The following is a 19,386-nucleotide window of genomic DNA, read 5'->3' as shown; positions in this document are numbered from 1 at the left end:
ACCCACCTCCTGTTCCCATTCTGTGATTGGGGGAAAAAGTCTCCCTCATGGGTAAGAGAAACATTGGACTGTACAGGCAAATTGGACTGTATCTCATTCTAGCTTGTCATCAATCAGATGGCTAACCTTAAATAATTCACTTGGCTTCTTTGGCTAACCAGTTTCCTTAATGTCTGAAAGTTGAGGTTGTACCAGAAGTTTGCTAACAGCTTTAAAATTCTAAGGTTGAGGTTGTCACTGTAGAGATAGATTCATAATCTACCGACCTTTCCATTTTATGCACATAAATAGTTGTTTCTTTGCTTGAATCCCTAGTTACAACCTGTTGTTTTTGCATAACTGATAGCAGACAGTTTTTATTCTATGTGAAACACCTTATTTCTGATGGCTGTACATTAAAATGATGGGTTTGCCATAATTTCTCAGCTGTCAACCTGAATGTTTTTAGGATCTTAGGTGTCCTTGAAGTGCTTCATCTACTTTGTTGGTATTGCACCCAGAAACTAGAGAACATGTGATCCTGTCTTAAGAGTCAAGGGCACTTGATTTTGGTTGGCATTTAAGCACTGACTTTTAAACCACATCATCAGTTGGCAAATTTATTTTTTAAATTTTATTGCAATCTTGCAGAAATAAACTACATGTTCAGTTCATTTTGTGTTCCTTTCTGATGCCAAAAAGCAGAATGATCCAACAACTATATTTTTATGCATTCACATTGGTATTCATTTCTAAATAACACTATCCATAATTTTTCCTGTACTTATTTTAAGGATATGAGTTTGACATCTATAATCGTTGCTGTAAGTCATAAAGATAAGCTTCCTCTTGCAAGAATGCATTTCTCTTTCAGTATACTTACTTTCAGAAATATTCAAATGTAATAGCGAAATATATGGACATATTGGGGATGTCAGTGGTATCAGTGTTAAAAGAGGGGCATTGTTACCATCAAATACGGTTGAATTCAAGAGATGTGGCTGCGTTATGGTTGTTTTCCATCTTGTTGTGAGGCATTTGGTCAAACTCTTTTATATTTTGGGAATGCCAGCCTTTTGTTCTTACTGATCTCTTGTTAAACTTAGGGAATGTTTGCCATTGTCTTCATTTTAATCTTTACCTTTTATTTAGAAATTAATAAAACTTTGTTTACTTCTTAGTTTCTGAACATGCAGTTCTTCTAATGTTCGTGCATGTGGTTGTGGAAGATTGGGTCCAGCTTTCAGGAGGGCATCAGTTTTCAGGTGGGCATCCTACATTATCTGTTTTGCTTACATGATCCCAGCATGGTAGTTCTTGGTGTAGAATTATTCTCTAGTGATACTACAGAATTAACCCTATTGTAGGAAAACAAATAGTTTTGTTTTTACCAAAGGTGTGCAGAATAGTCTATTATTTCTACGCTAGTGTATAGTCAAGAAAAAATGATTAGAAGGTTTATATGTGTGAGGCTATGGGTTCAAAAAAAGCTGTGGCAATTAATGTCTATGAATTCATTCCTCATTTTCCAGTGTTTCAGTCAGTATCTACCTTGTTTCAGCCATTGTGGGCATTTGAAATTGGGAGAGGGGACAGCCAGGTTGTTGAACCTATTCCCAGGTTACTCTGGGAGCTGCATTCTTCTCTGAAAATATTTTCATTGGTCAAGATCTTTACTCCAAAGTAATTACACAGAAACAGTGAGGGACAGTCATTCCCACAGCACAATTTTCCAAGAGGAAAACATTGAGGAGAAGTCAAGTTAACCCACCAGGACAGAACCTCTAATTGTTTGACTGGGTTCTAGAAGAACGATGATCTAAGTGGAGCTATGAAAGTGAAGATAGGGATGTTAGTATGCCAGAATGGAGTATTCAAAGACTTGGCTTTATTATTATAGGTAACCGGAAGTGAGTGAGGTACAAATCTGCCATTTAGCTAAATGAGGGATTTGTATTTTATTTCTTTCTCAAAATTGTGGGATTGGCTTTAAATCCAAGAGATTGTTGTCAGAAGGAGTATGACTTCTGAAATCATATTACTTAGGCTCCCACCTCAGCTTTGTGACCTTGAGCAAAGTATATTACTCATTTATGTCTTAGTTTCTTCACATGGGAGAAATGATAGTGCTTATCTCATAGGGTTGTTGTGGTAGAAAATGAGATTATGCATGTAAAGCATAAAATGCAGTGTCAAAGATAGAGTAAACATACATCAAGCAATTGTTTTATCTATTATGTACTTTAATTGTAGTCAATTAAAACCTATAACCTTAAGCTTGGAAGAGATCCATTAGAGGAATTTATTGAATATATTTTTGAGAAATGGTTGTGAAGTAATAGGGTGCTCTCTACTTTATAAAAATCCCATTTCCTCTTGAATAGTTCTAATCATTAGAAAACTCTTGCATATTGAGCCAACATCTGTGATGTCTAACTTCTCCCTATTGTTTCTGCTTCAGGGAGCTTCATACAACATTTGAGCTTTCTTCCACATGGCAGCCTTTCAAATATAGTATTTAAAGACAGATATCTCATTTTCCATATGTTTTCTCATTTCTGTCCTAAATCTTCTAAACTGTTGGTTTTATGTTAAAATCTTCCATTTATTTGACTACAATGTTGGCTAGCTAATTAAGTAGCCCACCTGAACTCTTTTCTCCCTTACCTGTTCTCCAGGGTAAAGTTTGAAAAGCAACTAAGGGTAGCTAGGCGACTCCATTCTGGCCAATGAGATGTAAGGGGAACTCAGCTGGAGACTTTCTGGAAAAAACCTTTAGTTGCCTAGTAAAAGTGATCATCCCATCTGGCATTGTCCTTTCTCCTTTTATCTCTTTCTTCCTGTTGAGAGTGAGAAAATGATTACTAGGGCTACAGCAGCCATATTGCAGCCTTGAGATAATGAGTTTGAAGGCAAAAGTCAGCAAGCTAATTCCACAGGACTGGCATAATCAAAAAGAGCCCCAGACTTGTGGACCATGTCCGGCAGTGAATCTAAAGAAAGCCAAACTAAACTTAACAAAATCAGATCTAGGAATTTCACTTTCTAAGTCAACCATGTACAAAACATCAGACAAATACTTGTAATTGACATATATCATGTCCATCTCCTCCCTTTTCAGGACAATATGAAAATAAAATCAGCTTTATTGTTTTATGACACTTGGCAGTGATAAATTGCCTCTTAAGCAGATTGACAACTGGATGTTTGAAAATTATTCTGAGGACCTCTTTTTACAAGTAATTTTTCAACTAATGAGAGATGTTTATTACTGCTATCTACTGTGGTAAATTTGCACAAAGGTGCCAGGTTAGGTGATAAGTCAAGACTGAGATCCCAGCCATGTGCTCTGGCATGGGGCTACCTCTATCCAGAAGAAGAGGGACATTTTTCATCAACTTCAAGGCAGAGGGAGTCAGAATCCACCAGCTACTCATCTCCCACAGTACCGTGAAAATGTCCCTACAGTCCCGTGGAACCAGACACCAATTCTGAAGGAATACAGAGCAGGAAGACATTTGGAGAGGAGAATCAACATTAAAGAAAATTTGAACTTTGAGTTGATGGAGTATGTACTCAAACAATGTTATTTGACACTAGAAGAGACTGAATTAACTTTGATTTTAAATTTAAGTCTTCAATCCTCTTCTCTTCTGCTACCCCCTACATTCCATCAGCAGGGATGAGGTTCCACCAGGAAGTTGTTGAAGCTTAGAGAAGTAGAAGAGCTACATTTTTTGTATTTGTTTTGTGACATTGTGGGGGCCAAGGGCAAGTCACTCCAAGATGCACTGCTTTGGCATACAGATTATTTCAAGCTAAAAACAACCAAGGCCCAAAAGACTCAGGAAGAAACTTTGATCTCCACACTTAATGCCTGAAAGACTGTAGAGTACTACTCCAGGAAGAAAACTATCACCATAGATGATGACAGCATAATAGGAACTAGGTGTGGTAGACAAGGGAGGAACTTAGCAAAGTCTCTTTGTTAAAATTCCTCTCTATGTCCCCTTGTTTCTGGATGGCCCAGCAAACGTGTTAACTAAACATTTAGTCTTTTTCATCTTCCCATGAATTGCTTTCCTTCCTTTTGAAGTCTCAGACCCCTACCCTCTTCTCCTTAGTTCAAGATGACATACATATCTCATTTTGCCTGGCTATGTGGATTCCTGGCATGTACTTAATTAAATTTGATCTTCTTCTGTTAATCCATCTCATGCCAGTTTAATTCTTCTAGCGTGTCTAAGGGTAGAGGGATTATTTTCCTCCCCAACAACATCTTAATTGTGGGGTATGAATTTCAACCTCACTACATGTGTAAAATTTACCACATATTCTAAATGATAAGAATTAATCCTAAAAGGAATTGATACATGATACCACACAACATGTATAAAGTATGAATTCTTGTCCTGAAATTGCTTACAATCTAAAATGGAGAAAATTAACATTGATATAAACATGTCTGAATATAAGTAAAGCAATTCTAAGTTCATTACACAGTTAGTGAATATTGTTCATTTGCACAATTAAATCGTATGCAATCTTTCCTTAATTATCTTTCTCTATTTTAGACATTTTAAAATTCATGAGATATAACAATAAATACAATAAAAACTTCCCAGTTTTAAAGAATTTTAGTTAGTCTACTATAAATAAGTGTGCATTGAGAACCATGTAGAGAAAGAGATGTAAATAGCACAACTGCCTTTTCTTAGTTGTTATTTTGGGAAATTTATCAAAATGTGAACTTAATTTCTGTTCAGGGCTGGAATTCTAATTGAAGTAGGCTATTTCCTATATGGTATAATTTGCATAGTAATATTTTTTTCTTTTTCTGATTATTGAAATCCAACCATTAGTGATTCATTCTCTAGGTGCAAGCATTGTGGTCTTTCTGTAGGCCTTTTAAAATGCAAATGCACATGGAAAAGTGCAACCAAATTAAGTTCTTTATAATTTAGAATGGTTGTAAATATCACATGGATTCTTTTCTCAGCATAGCAACATAAATGTTTCTAGGTGTCTGAAGTGAAATACACAAAATAAGGCATTAAAAGTTGGAGGGAAGGCAAATTCTCAGAAAGGCGAGTGGAAAGACATGTGCTAAAAACCAGTATCCTGTACTTCACAATTGTGGCTGTAGCCATTCCTGGTTTTGTATTATATACGTGTGTAGGTGCCAAGGGCTGTAATGACCACGGCATCTCGTGAACTAAAAAAATAAAAGGGGATATTCTGACAGGATATTTGGCACATGGTGATACTGTCTTGCCCTTGGACCTTTGAGTCTTCCATTGATCCTCTGCTTCCAATCTGTAGATGACATGGGGAGAAAGAAGGAGTGAACAGGTATTTGCACAAAATCCCAGAAGATTTTTGGAGCCCAGGCTGGCGCGAAGGCCAGTGTTTTCTGTTGACATCCTTTTCATGAGCCTTTTTCTGGATGCCAGGGTACTGGGAATGGTGGTTTCTCCCTGTCCCCAGAGGTGAAAGTAGATCGTTTGGAAACACACAGTACTTTCCTGCCACTGTTTGTTTTCACAATTATTAACAGGAATAATCATCTTAAAGGCAAAAAAAGTCTTGAACATCTGAAGTAGAACAGAAATTTGTTTGGCACTAGATATGATTTCAAAGTAGGGGCAAGCCACTTAATAGTCACATAGAACATTTCCCATCTGTAGTAAATCAATAAGTACTGACTGAGTTCCTGTTGTAGCAAATATGTAAAATCATCACTTTTTTAATACCTACTTACTGTATACTCTATGTGAGACTGTGTTCCCTACACTAAAAACGATCATTGAGTACAGTAAGAATATTAGAGACTTAAGTGCTTTGTTCAGGATCAGTAGATGGGTTAAGACAGGGCATATATAAGTCAAACATTTTTATTTTTAAGTTAGTACGTATGAATGCATATTCATTTACCAATCTTTTTATGTAGGGCAAAGATCTTCCTTTCAGTATGAGTGCTCATGTGCATCTCTTTTTATAACCCATGATGCGTATTCTACCTGGTGCACATACTGTGGAATTCCTGTCCAACAGTTACTCTCCTCCTCCATGCTGCCAGGAGCTTCTTAATTTTTTCCCCCTAGTGTCCTCCCCTTTCCCAAATGAATTGGGTGATTTTCTTCCTTATCAGCACATGGTGCTAGGTATTTAACCAGCTCCTGGCCAATGAGACACAAAGAAACCTAGAGAACTTCTTTGAAAGATGTCCTTGTTCGTAAAGGGTTAAGAACCAGGGGCTATCCCAGGGTAGCTTTCCAGCCTTTGACTATTGATTAATGAGGGTGAGCTGCTTGAGCTGCTTCAGCCACTTTGATTCAATGAAGGAAGTGTTCCAATAATCTGTAAATGGTTGGATAGAAAGGTGGAAAAAGGATGATTTGATTAAGTTGTTGTATTAAACAGCCCTGGAACTTTTCTACTTCAAGACTTCCGGCTAGTTAGAATAATAATTCCATTATTATTTTGCCTTTCAAGTAGAATTTCTGTTATTTCCAGCCAAAACATATTAATAAAACATCACAATTCTTATTTTGTTTCTTTAACTTTAATGAGATATTAAACACATTTATTAAGATACACCATATGAACAGTCTTTCCAGATTGTTATGATTTTTCCAGTCTTTTACAACTGTCTCCCACCTAATTCAAGAGTAGATCTTTTTGTTGGTTGTTTTTTGAGCAGCTAATTTTTTTTCTTTTTTTTACCTCCCAATTTTAGTGAGAAATAGACATGCATACTGTATATATTTCAACTGTATAGCATGATGGTTTAATTTAAATCAGTGTGAAATGATTCCTACAGTAGGTTCAGCTAACATCCACCTTCTCACATAAATGAAATAAAAGGAAAAGAAAAGGGGCGCCTGGGTGGCGCAGTCGGTTAAGCGGCCGACTTTGGCTCAGGTCATGATCTCTCAGTCTGTGAGTTCGAGCCCCGCGTCAGGCTCTGTGCTGACAGCTCAGAGCCTGGAGCCTGTTTCAGATTCTGTGTCTCCCTCTCTCTGACCCTCCCCTGTTCATGCTCTGTCTCTCCCTGTCTCAAAAATAAATAAAACATTTAAAAAAATTAAAAAAAAAGAAAAGAATAAAGAAAAGAACTTTGTGATGAGAACTATTAGGATTTACTCTCTTAATAACTTGGCTACATACAGCACACAGCAGTGTTAGGTTTGGTCATCATGGTATACATTACATCCTAGTATTTACTTATCTTATAACTGGAAGTTTGTACCTTTTGACTACCTTCCTCCAAGCCCTCCTCCCCCAGTGTCTGCCTTTGGTAACCTCAAGTCTGATCTATTTTTCTATGAGTTTGAGTTTTTTAAAAAATTGTTTTAAGAGTATATATACAAGTGAGATCATATAACATTTGTCTTTACTCTGACTTATTTCACTTGAGGTGAAAGGTCCATCTATGTTGTCACAAATGGATTTCCTTGTTTTTATGGATGAATAGTATTCCAATATGGATATTACTGTTTCCTTCCTTCCTTCCTTCCTTCCTTCCTTCCTTCCTTCCTTCCTGTCTATCTGCCTGCCTATCTATCTATCTATCTATCTAATATCTGTCTAATCTACCACAACTTCTTTATTGTCCCATCTGTGGATACTTAGGTTGTTTCCATGTCTTGGCTATTATAAATAATGATATGAACGGGGGGGGAGGGGTGCAGATATCTTTTTGAGTTAGGGTTTTCATTTCCTTTGTATATATTCCCAGAAGTGGAACTGCTGGATTATATGGTAGTTTAAATTAAAAAACATTTTTTTAATGTTTTTATTTTTTTTTTTTTAGAGAGAGAGAGAGAGAGCACAGGTTGGGGAGGGGCAGAGAGAAAGGGAGACAGAATGTAAAGCAGGCTCCAGGCTCTGAGGTGTCAGCACAGAGCCCGATATGGGGCTTGAACTCACGAACTGTTGAGATCATGACCTGAGCTGAAGTCCCATGCTTAAAAGACTGAGCCACCCAGGTACCTCAGTAGTTTACATTTTTTGAGGATCCTCCATACTATTCTCCATAGTGGCTGTACTGTTGACAATCCCCCCACCAACAGTCCACAAGGGTTCCTGTTTGTCCACATCTATGCCAGCATTTGTTATATCTTGTCTTTTTGATAATGACCATTCTAAGAGATGTGAGGTGATTTCTCATTGTGGTATTAATTCACATTTCCCCAATGACTAGTGATGTTGAGCATTTTTTCATGTACCTGTTGGGCTTTTGTAAATCTTCCTTGGAGAAAGATCTGTTCAGGTCCTTTGCCCTTAAAAATGTTTTTCCTATTGAGTTGTAGGAGTTCTTTATGTTATTCTGGATATAAACCTTTATCGCATAAATGATTTACAATTTTTTTTCCTCATGCTCATTTGAATAGATGCAAGGAAGTATTTGACAAATGCAGAATCCCTTCATGATAAAAACTCTTAAATTAGGCGTAGAGGAAGATATCTCAACTTGATAAAGGCCATATAGGACAAGTCCACAGTTACCATCTTACTCAGTGGTAAAAGATTGAAAGTTTTCCTCTAAGGCTAGGAGCAAGACAGGATGTCTACCCTCACCACTCCTAGTCAACATAGTACTAGAAGTCCTAGCTAGAGCAGTCAGGCAAGAAAAAAAAAGTATCAGAATTGGAAAGAAAGAAGTAAAAGTGTCTCTCTTTACAAATGACCCAAAAACTGCTAGATGTATTCAAGTTGCAGGATACAAAATTAACATAAAGAAGTCAGGTACATTCCTATACACTAACCGTGAATTTTCTGAAAAAGAAATAAATCAATCTTATTTAAAATAGCATAATAACAGGGAATTAACTATGGAGGTGGAAGATCTCTACTCTAAAAACTGTAAGACATTGATGAAAGAAATTGAAGACGTATATGGGAAGGTATCTTAGGTTCATGGATTGGAAGCATTAATATGGTAAAAATGTTAATTCTACCAAAACCATTCATAAATTTAACACAATCTCTATCAGGATTTCAATGATGTTTTTTACAGAAGTATAAAATACACCTGTAAATTTTATACAGGAGCACAAAACATAGTAGTCAAAGAAATCCTAAGAAAGAAAAACAAAGCAGGAAGCATTAAACTTAATGATTTCAAGTTACACTATAAAGCTATAGTCCTCAAAACAGTATGATACTGGCATTTGGTGTGTGGGGGGGGGTATGTGCAAAGCATTACATTTAATTTTCATAGAGGCAATGTCTTTTTCACATTCATATTTCATTGTTTTATGTTATTTTAAATTAAAAAATAAAACTGTAATAAGTACAACAAAATTGGCTGAATTCCAGTAAATATTTAATACAACTGGTAGGAATAACCATAGGCACAACTATAAAGTAGCTTTAGGGAAACTGTAAGCTTTCAGAAACAGGAGGCTCTGACAGGCTGAAGGTTAGGGTAGAAGACAGAGAGTGATTAAAAATGGCTTTGAGGGGCACCTGGGTGGCTCAGTTGGTTAAGCCTCTGACTCTAGATTTTGGCTCAGGTCATGATCTCACAGTTCATGAGTTCCAGCCCTATGTCAGGCTTCTTGCTGACAGTGCAGAGCCTACTTGGTATCCTGGCGTGCACTCTCTCTCTCCCTGTCTCCCTCTCTCCCTCTCTCCCTCTCTCCTTCTCTCTCTCCCTCTCTCTACTCCTCCCCAGGTTGCAAGTGCAGTCTCTCTCTCTCTCTCTCTCTCTCTCTCTCTCTCTCACTCAAATAAATAAATAAACATAAAAAAAAGTTTAGGGATTCCAAGTTTGAGAGGAATAGGGATACCACTGTAAGCAAAAGAGAAGTCATTGGGAGGAGATGTTGTTGAAGAAGACACACAGAGTTTGAGGTAAGGTGGGATTTAGGAGTTACCATGTTCATTCTTTTAAACATCCAGGAGATCAGTGTTCTCAAAAAACCAGAAGTACAAATTTCCATATATCTCCCTGAGAAGACAGCTGGATAGGCAAGCTGAAATATACATAATTTATGCTTATATATTTAAGACTAACTTGAGTCTCTGTTAACTTGTTTACATAGTCAATGCATTAGTTATGGAATAGATTTGTGTTTGGGTAGCAAAATAAAAACGTCTTCAAGCACGAATGGATTATATACATAGGACATTGTGCTTTTATGTGATTTTTCTATGTCTGCAAAATATCCCGCGTTTATTACAGCCATGCCACTCCATGACGTTGCTTTGTGTAGTTCAAGGTGTCACTCCCATTCAGTTGGTTTCAACAACACATTACTCCTTCAAGACTGTATCCTTGAAGATGACTCCCACTGTGGGAATGGTGTGTAGAACATACATTCCAAGGTCAAGGAGAAGTTGAGAAGCCTCTGATTGCCTGAGTGTAGCTCACAGGTCAACCAGTGGTCACATCCTCTTGATGACCTCCTCCACCATTGTTACGGAACCAGACTGGAACCCTGGCAGAAAAACCAAGTGGCACTCAGAGATCTTGGTGGATGGGGGATTTATTTAACACCACTGGGCTCAGAGGAGACCGTTTCTCCAAAGATCTGAGCTCTGAATGAAGGGGGGAAGGTCAATTGATGGTTGTAAGCTTCCATATCTGCGGCAGGTTTTCGTGCCTATGGCAAACAGGGCAAGAAGAACTGGGAAGAGGAGTCTCTAAGCTAGAGACCAGAGCTTGTTTTAGTCCCATTGGCCATCTTATGGCGGAAAACTTTATTCGTTTTCCCAACACCATAAGTTCACTCCTTTGTCAGTTTATTCTGTTTCTTTCAACCTCCCATCTGTTTATTTAAAAAGATCCAGGGTCCCCAGACAATCACAAATAGGTTCTGTATTTGGCCATTACATTGGTCTTTCTTAGTTAATAGCTACTCAGGACCATTTTGTGTTGACCATAGTCCCCTTCTCAATATCCAAGCTCTAATTATTTTGAGCCATGATTTTGCTGTAGTTTTATATGTATTTTCATTAGCAATTCCAGAATTTCACGAGTAATGGGAAAGGACTCTTGAAACAATTTTTATGAAAACAAAATATTAACCAATGAACCATTTCTGAAACCCTGTGAGGTTTTTTTCCTGAGGAATAATAATAATAAATAATACTGATATTAGTATTACATTAATATTTATTATTATTGTTAATTATTATTGTTTGCCTCTTCTAGTCAAATAGACACAGTACTGAGGAATTCCACATGTAAAACAAACAGAAGGACCTTTGCATTCAAGATTTTCTGAAAAAAATTAAAAACAATCTAATCCATATATCGACATAGCACAGTTCAATACTGATGGGGTTCAGGGCAGACTACCCCAAAATAAGCTACTCTGGCATATTGATTATTTTGAATTAAAGTTGCTTAAGAAATAGCCACTAGAAAAGGAACGCTCTGACCGTCCTTTGCCTAAAATCAGGAAATAAATTCCCCCATGTGAAAGGTGTCCTCCTGGAGGGTAGAAGGCATCCTGACTACCACAGATATGAACTCAGGGTGGAGAAGCTGTATAAAGAAATAATGTTATTTCATTAACTTGCTACACCAAGCTCAAACTTCTTTGTCTTATCAGCACTTCACAAATTGTTTCTTTGTCTAAAAGGTATAAAAGCTGCCTGCTTTGGTCACTTCTTTGAGTTTTATATCCTTATGAGCACATACAAAAGTAAAATTTGTTTTTTGTTTTTTCTCTTGTTAACCTGTCTTGTGTCAACTTAATTATGAGACCAGCCAAAAAACTTGAAAGTGCAGAAAGGAAAAGTTTTCCTCTCTTGGGGTGCTGACTCATTTGGTCAGAGATAGTCTGGAACGAAGTTAGTAGACAGCAATCTCACTCTTGAGAAGTAGAGAGGAGGATTGCTTTAGGATATTCCCGAAGGATGTTTGCTCCAGAAGAAAAACGTGTTACAGAAACACTATAGCTAACAACTTCCCTAATGTGGAGATAGAAATAGACATCCAAATCCAGGAGGCACTGAGAACTGCTATCAAAATCAACAAAAGCCAGGCAACACAGACACATTTCATTGTAAAATTTGCAAAATACAGAGATAAGGAAAGAATCCTGAAACTTGCAAGGGAAAAGCAATCCCTAACCCACAAGGGTAGACAAATAAGGTTAACAGCACACCTCTCCAAAGGGATTGGCATGATATATTCAGTGTGCTGAATGGGAAAAATATGCAGCCAAGAATACTTTATCCAGAAAATACTTTATCCATTCCAGCTATTGTAGTTGGGGGAAAAAAACCCCAGAAAATCTATCCAGGATAGAAGGAAAGATAGAGTTTGCCAGACAAAAACTAAGGGAGTTCATGACCCCTAAGCCAGCTTTGTAAGAAATATTAAAGGGGATCTTTGAGCAGGAAAGACAAAACCAAAAACAATGATTAGAAAGAAAATCTCCAGAAATAATGACTTTACAGGTAATACAATGGCAGTAAATTCATATCTATCAATAATCACTCTGAATGTAAATGGGCTAAATGCTCCAGTCAAAAGAAACACTATAGCAGTAATTCTCAAATTTGAATGTGAATCAGAATCTATTCCTGGAGGGCTTATTAAAACAAAGGCTGCTGGGGCCCACAAAGTTCCTAGTTCAGAAGGTCAGGGGTGGAGCCCAGGAATCTACATTTCCAGTAAGTCTCTAGGTGATGCTGATGCTACTGGTCTAGGGACACCACTTTGAACAGTCTCTGGAAAGATAGATTAGTATAAGGCAGGAACAAGAAACAGAAAATTTTGCTTCCAGTTTCTTTCAATTTCAGTGGTTCACAGGTTAATGTTCATAAAACAGAATTTTATTCATACTTATAATTTGCTCAAAAATTTCACTTTTTATAGTCTTCTAAATAGTCACAACAATTAACTGGACACTGAAAATCATTAGCAGTGTCCCTAACCTTTCACCTAAGTTCTTGACATACTAATCCATTTAGTGGCTGTCAAAAAAATTTCTAAGCTTTTATGCTTTACATGTCCATCTTATTTGTTATCCTTTGGATGTATTCCTCTCCTCACCATTATTTTTCCCTTCCAAACTCCAACCCCCTCTTGAAGACTCAACTAAATTCATTTTCCTTCATTACATTTTCTCAGTTAAAGTGATAGCTTCTCACTTACTACATATTTATTTGTACTTTGTCAATTGTATTGTGCAAAACGTTTCATTCCAGCTATTGTAGTTGGGGGAAAAAAACCCTAAATACTTTCGTAGCATTTATTTTGTGGCAGGTTTTCAAATCCTTGGATCCACCCTATGAGACAGATATTATTATATCCATTTTACAGACAATTTACTTCTCTGTAGTTCATTTTACTTTAAATTTAAGTTATATGATATCAAACATGTGATTTAAATAAATTTGTGTTCCCCCAGAGTACCCATCACAGTGCCTTGCAAATAATAATGTTTATTAAAATAATTGCTGCATTTAAGATAGTTTTCTTTGGGTTCCTATGAAGCAGTGATGATGAAACATTCATATATTTGAGCAGGTTAGTTCTACAGGCTTCTCTGTGAGCTCAATTCTGATTACTAGGAATGACAGATTGATGTGAGGGTACAAAGACCTGCTTGTCTGTCCTCAGTGCAGAACAACTCCAAAGGGTCCATTGAGTCCAGAACTCCCATGGAATGGGCTGAGGCCTTTGTTGAGATGGCATTGGAGTTCAACTTCCCCTTTTTCCCAGCTCTGCTTCTTTTACTCTCTCTCAGGTGTTGACCTCAGGGGCTTTCCCCAGTAAACTTCCTGCATACAGATTTCCATGATTCCAGAATTACTTTCCTGTCAAACCCAAGTGAGGACAAAAGGAAAATGGGAAGATGAGATTTATTAACTTTTACTTTTTTAGAGACAACATTTTAGAGTGGAAATTAAACATGCTGTCTAATCCGAGACATTGGAGTTTTTTAGGTATCATCTCAGGGAAGTTCCTTTATCTCTCGGAGCCTGTTTTCTCATCTTGGAAGAGTGATTTTACTCGAGGTTGAAGACCATCCTACCGCAGTACTTGACAAAATACAGGCGCTCTGTACAGGGAGGCCTGTACATGAGTAATGGTGAATCACTAGAAGGCTAAATATCTGAAGCACATTTTCTGAACCACCCCCAGATGTGCTTTTTATTAATTGTGTTGTAACACTATGGCTTGATTTGTATTAAAGCTTCCACTTAAGGAAGCCACATGAATTCCAAGTTACTCAGTGTTCCAGGAGTGAGAGATTCGCTCAGTTGTGGGAGTAGGAGCAGTTTTTACAGCATGAGAGACTGGGATTTACAAATCTTCATCTCAGACAATGACAGTTACGTAACATCCCTGATTCCTGTTTTGCAGTGGCTTCCAAGCCCGAGAGCCTGGCTCTGTGTTGTCACAATATTGGTGTTGACCTGCTCAGTCTTGCTGTCCTTCCTTGACCCAGTTTTCTCCTTCCATTATCTGATTTAATTGTTATGGCCTTGGCATTTTATTATAAACCACCATTTTAGAAAGTGTTGGGGTAAGCATACATTGATGTCCAAGATTCTGATCTTGAATCTTTCCCACACTAAATGCAATCTGCATTTCTGTGAACTGATCAATCTTTCCCAATAATCTCTGTCCATGATTCACCTTTGTGTTTCATTTACAGCCATTTCAGCTTGGACTCTATATTCAGCTATCATACCTGAAGCAAGCACCAACCCTAAACACCTGCTACCATGTATTTAGTACTTATTATGTACTAAGCGTTATATTAAATACTTTATAAAGGGCGGTCTCTGGACCAGAAGCATCAGCATCCCTGGGAAACTTGTCAGAAGCTCAAAATCAGGGGTGCCTGGGTGGCTCAGTCGGTTGAGCGCCTGACACCGACTCGGGTCATGATCTCGCGGTTTGTGGGTTCCAGTCCCATATTGGGCTCCGGGTGGGGCCTGCTTCAGATTCTCTGTCCCCTTCTCTTCCTGCCTCTGTCCCGCTTGCACTTGCTTTCTCAAAAATAAATAGACCTTAAAACCCTCAAATTTCTGAGACTCATCTAAGATAGAGAAAAATCACTAACTCTAGAGGTGAGGCTTAGCACTCTGTGTTTTGACAAGTCCCCCCAGGTGCTACTGCAGAATGCTCTAGTTTGAGAACCACTGCTCCACCAGTGTTATATCATTTTATTATAGAGGCCTAAAACTGAAAGGAAAACAGTCTTACCCCCATTTTACAGTTGAGGAAACTAAGACTAAGAGAGTCTTACTTTGTTGATTATTAAACTTAGGTCAGCCACGCTGCACACTGTGTTTCTGTTCTTACGTCTTTGAATTTTACTAGGAGAGTAACAAATAAAAATGCTGATTGTCTTCATTATAATAAATGTATATATTTTAACCCTGAGGCAGGTTCCCACCTGGTAGGATTACCTAGTGATCGTTCTTCCCATCTTTTGTGGATTCACCATGTTATCCTTGTTAAAACTCGTTCCAAATATTCTCTACTTTTTCTAGCTCACAATGCTGTTTCTTCAGTAGAAGGCCTCATCTGTGTTTTCCTAGAGATCCAGGGACAAAATAATGAAAGGCTTTCTTACATTCTGCCATTCCACTTTAGAATCTCAGTACATCTTTTTGTTCCGGTTCCTATGTTCTTTCTCCTAAGGAACAGGTGACCCTTTTCTCTGCTAAGATTGATTACCTGCACTCTTGGTTCACTAGTTGTGTTTTTCTTTTCTTTTCTTTTTTTTTAATTTTTTTAACGTTTATTTATTCTTGACACAGAGACAGAGCATGAACGGGGGAGGGGCAGAGAGAGAGGGAGACACAGAATTGGAAGCAGGCTCCAGGCTCTGAGCCATCAGCCCAGAGCCAGACGCAGGGCTCGAACTCACGGACTGTGAGATCGTGACCTGAGCTGAAGTCGGACGCTTAACCGACTGAGCCACCCAGGTGCCCCACTAGTTGTGTTTTTCTTTTTTTTTTTTTTTCCAACGTTTTTTTTTTTATTTTTTTTTATTTTTGGGACAGAGAGAGACAGAGCATGAACGGGGGAGGGGCAGAGAGAGAGGGAGACACAGAATCGGAAACAGGCTCCAGGCTCCGAGCCATCAGCCCAGAGCCTGACGCGGGGCTCGAACTCACGGACCGCGAGATCGTGACCTGGCTGAAGTCGGACGCTTAACCGACTGCGCCACCCAGGCGCCCCTAGTTGTGTTTTTCTTTTCAGTTCTTGCTCAATCAATTCTCACCTTCTCTCACCTGCAACTTCTCTCCCACACATTTGGCCCCTTAACCTCATCAACAAGGTATGTTGGGAGTTTGCTTTTTCTAAAGAGGAACAACCTTCCTCAATCCTGCTACCAGCCCTCTGCCCACCACCCCCCCCAACCCCGTCTCCCTTTTTAATCTTCAGTTGTCAACTTTCTTTAAAAAGTAATCTAAGATTGTTTTTTAATTCCTTTGCCACTCATAATAGTGATACCTTGTTGGTTTAACCGGACCCTTGAAGGTAATCAATTAACTTGTTAAAACCAGATCCTACCCCCCCACCCCCCACAACCCAAACAAATCCAAAATCTTCCTCGGTGACAGTAGTGTTTTCCCTTTAATACCTCTACCCCATTTGTTATTTGTTATCAGCCCCATCTCTGTAACAAAACTTTTCTCCAACTTGGATTTCATGACATGGAAATAACCGAGCCCATTGAGCCATCTCTTCCCATCTTTTTGGTTGTGATTTGGTGTCTCTTATTATTTCTATAAAATCATTATGAACATTTTTAGAGACTCCTATGTGTCAGGTTAGTGCAAAAAAATTTAAATGAGAAAACAGTACACTGTCTTAATTCACAAAACGGTTTTATGCAGATGGTGCTATTATCCATGTTTTATGGATGCTGGGGAACAGGAAGAGACATAGTGCTAAGCTTCTGTCCTAAGGACTTTGTGTTTCTTTCTCTATTCAACCTCACTAACCTTATATTCTCCAACAACTTAACTATACATGCCCAGTGCTCTAGAAAATGAAAGCGAACACAAGCTCTAACCCAGAATCTATTTCCCCAGAGCAGGGCTTCTATTCCCGACTGTGTAAACATTCCCACCTGAACATCTTCCCCCACACCTCTGACTAAAAACGTCTGAAGAAAACTCATTACCTGATTCCGTTTCCCCAATAAACATAAAAATAAAATCCACCGACTGTACCCAACCAACCTTCTTGACTTCTCAGTTCTTAACGGTGTCACCTATTTCTAGTACTCCAGGCACGAAACCATAGAGATAGGTTTTTTTCCATTTTTTAAGTTTATTTATTTATTTTGAGAGAGAGAGAGAGGGAGCGAGCATGCACAGAAGCAAGGGAGAGGCAGAGAGAGAGAGGGAGAAAGGGAATCCCAAACAGCTTCCTTGCCGTCAACATGGAGCCCGACTTGGGGCTTGAACTCACAAACCGTGAGATCATGACCTGAGCTGAAATTAAGAGTCCGATGCTTACTCGACTGAGCCACCCAGATGCCCCAAAGCCTTAGAGATACCTTGGACAAATCTCTCTCCTCCACATAGTTGCGATATACTGTTAATTATGTCTCCTTTTAAAGGTCTCCTTTCCTACCTTTGTTCATATCTTTGTTCATACCGTTATGATCTCGTACCTGTGGCTTTGACTGCCTCCCAAGTGCTTTTACAACTCTACTACTTTTCTGCTCCTAGGTCATCCCATTAACTTGTTTTATCAAATCTTCTTGCTGTATTTCTTATCATGGTGGTCCTCAGCTCAGCACTTCTCAAGTGAAGTACAGTCTGCTCAAGGTAGCAGTCCTAGCACCTGCCAATCTTCCAAGCTCTTTCCTTATCTTCTTCCATGCAGTGTATGTTTTGGGCCAAGGGATCCACTGTTCCCCATACTTTTCTGCCCTTACTCTTTCGTCTTAATGGTACTTCCTTTTTAATTCTTGCCTGATGGAATCCTATCATAGTTGAAGGTTTTTCTAGAATGACTTTCCTTCTCTTTGATTCTGTGAAGTTTCTCCAGGCCTCACTGCCTTTTGAACTTGCTGCAGTATTGTGTTTGGTAGTCTCTAGTGGGACCATAGACTACCTAATATGGTGCTTCTTGGTATATTGTCAAATTGTTCTTACAAAGCAGGAATGGTGTCTGACTCTATTCACCCCAGGAAAGGTCTTTACCACGATAAAGACGTGTTAACACTTGATGAACTGAAATGATAGGATGAATGTTTAAATCCAGATGAAAACACGTCAAGAGAGAGGATCAAACCAAACTAACATAGGCTAAGTCGAAACCACATATTTTTTCGGTGCATTTACTCTATTTCTCTTTTTATTTCCTTATTCTTGGCATTTGCATTTCTTGGTTTTCTTTACCTATTAGCTTGAAAAACGATTTATTTTTTTTAATTTTTTTTAAACATTTATTTTTGAGATAGAGAGAGACAGAACATGAATGGGGGAGGGTCAGAGAGAGGGAGACACAGAATCTGAAACAGGCTCCAGGCTCTGAGCCGTCGGCACAGAGCCCGACGCGGGGCTCGAACTCACGGACCGCGAGATCATGACCTGAGCGATGTCGGCCGCTTAACCGACTGAGCCACCCAAGCGCCCCGAAAAACGATTTAACTACTTGATAATGCATACTTGAATGGTGCCGTTCTCTGCTAAAATCAACAACTGGCTCAGAGGATGAACAGTCTACTCTTTTGAGGATGTTACTTAGCATTTACTTTCTAAATGTCTGTGAATTTGTGGGGAAGTCACTGATGATTATTTTTTAGAGCTACTCTTGAAAACATACAGCAAATTACCATTATTATATACACTTTCCTCAACATTAGTATTCCTAATAATTTTATCAATAGAGGATTATTAATGACAATGATGACAGCATTGTACATGTGGGGCATTTTATACTTGTGCACTCAGTTCACGTTTCTAAGTTATTTGGCCTACACAGCATGCTGAAACCCCATGAAAGACACTGTCCCAGGGACTTGTTATTTCAGACCGTGGTACAAATAGCTAGTGGCTCAGCTGGTACTAGAAAGTGAGTTGATATTGTTTGTGTTTTGCCCACCTCCAGCCAGCACCTGAGGGATAATACGCGCTTTCAGAGACTACTGCCCACAGGGCAATGTGGTCCTTGGACAAGCATCCTCTGTCACACCGTTAAACAAGCAGAGACTCTCAGGCCCCACTCCAAGCCTATTGGAACAGAATCTGAACTCTAACCTGATTTCCTCGATGATTCCTGTGCACGGCAAAATTTGAGAAACACCTCTTTACCTCCTAAGAAAGGACAATGGAGTATATGTTTTCATCCCCAGGGTATTGTAGTGTGTGTGTGTGTGTGTGTGTGTGTGTGTGTGTGTGTGTGAGAGAGAGAGAGAGAGAGGGAGAGAGAGAGAGAAAGAGAAGAGAGAGAGAAGA

General features: G+C 38.7%; 1 protein-coding gene across 1 annotated transcript in view; it reads left to right on the top strand.

Moving 5' to 3' along the window:
• Nucleotides 1–19,386, top strand: part of ZNF385D (zinc finger protein 385D) — a 1,208,478-nt gene that overhangs the window by 302,003 nt on the left and 887,089 nt on the right. The window lies entirely within an intron of this gene.

Source organism: Panthera leo, chromosome C2 (genome assembly GCF_018350215.1).
Source record: "Panthera leo isolate Ple1 chromosome C2, P.leo_Ple1_pat1.1, whole genome shotgun sequence".
Classification (NCBI taxonomy): Eukaryota; Metazoa; Chordata; class Mammalia; order Carnivora; family Felidae; genus Panthera; species Panthera leo.
Note: the sequence above shows the minus strand (reverse complement) of the source record. Positions and strands in the feature narration are given on the sequence as shown.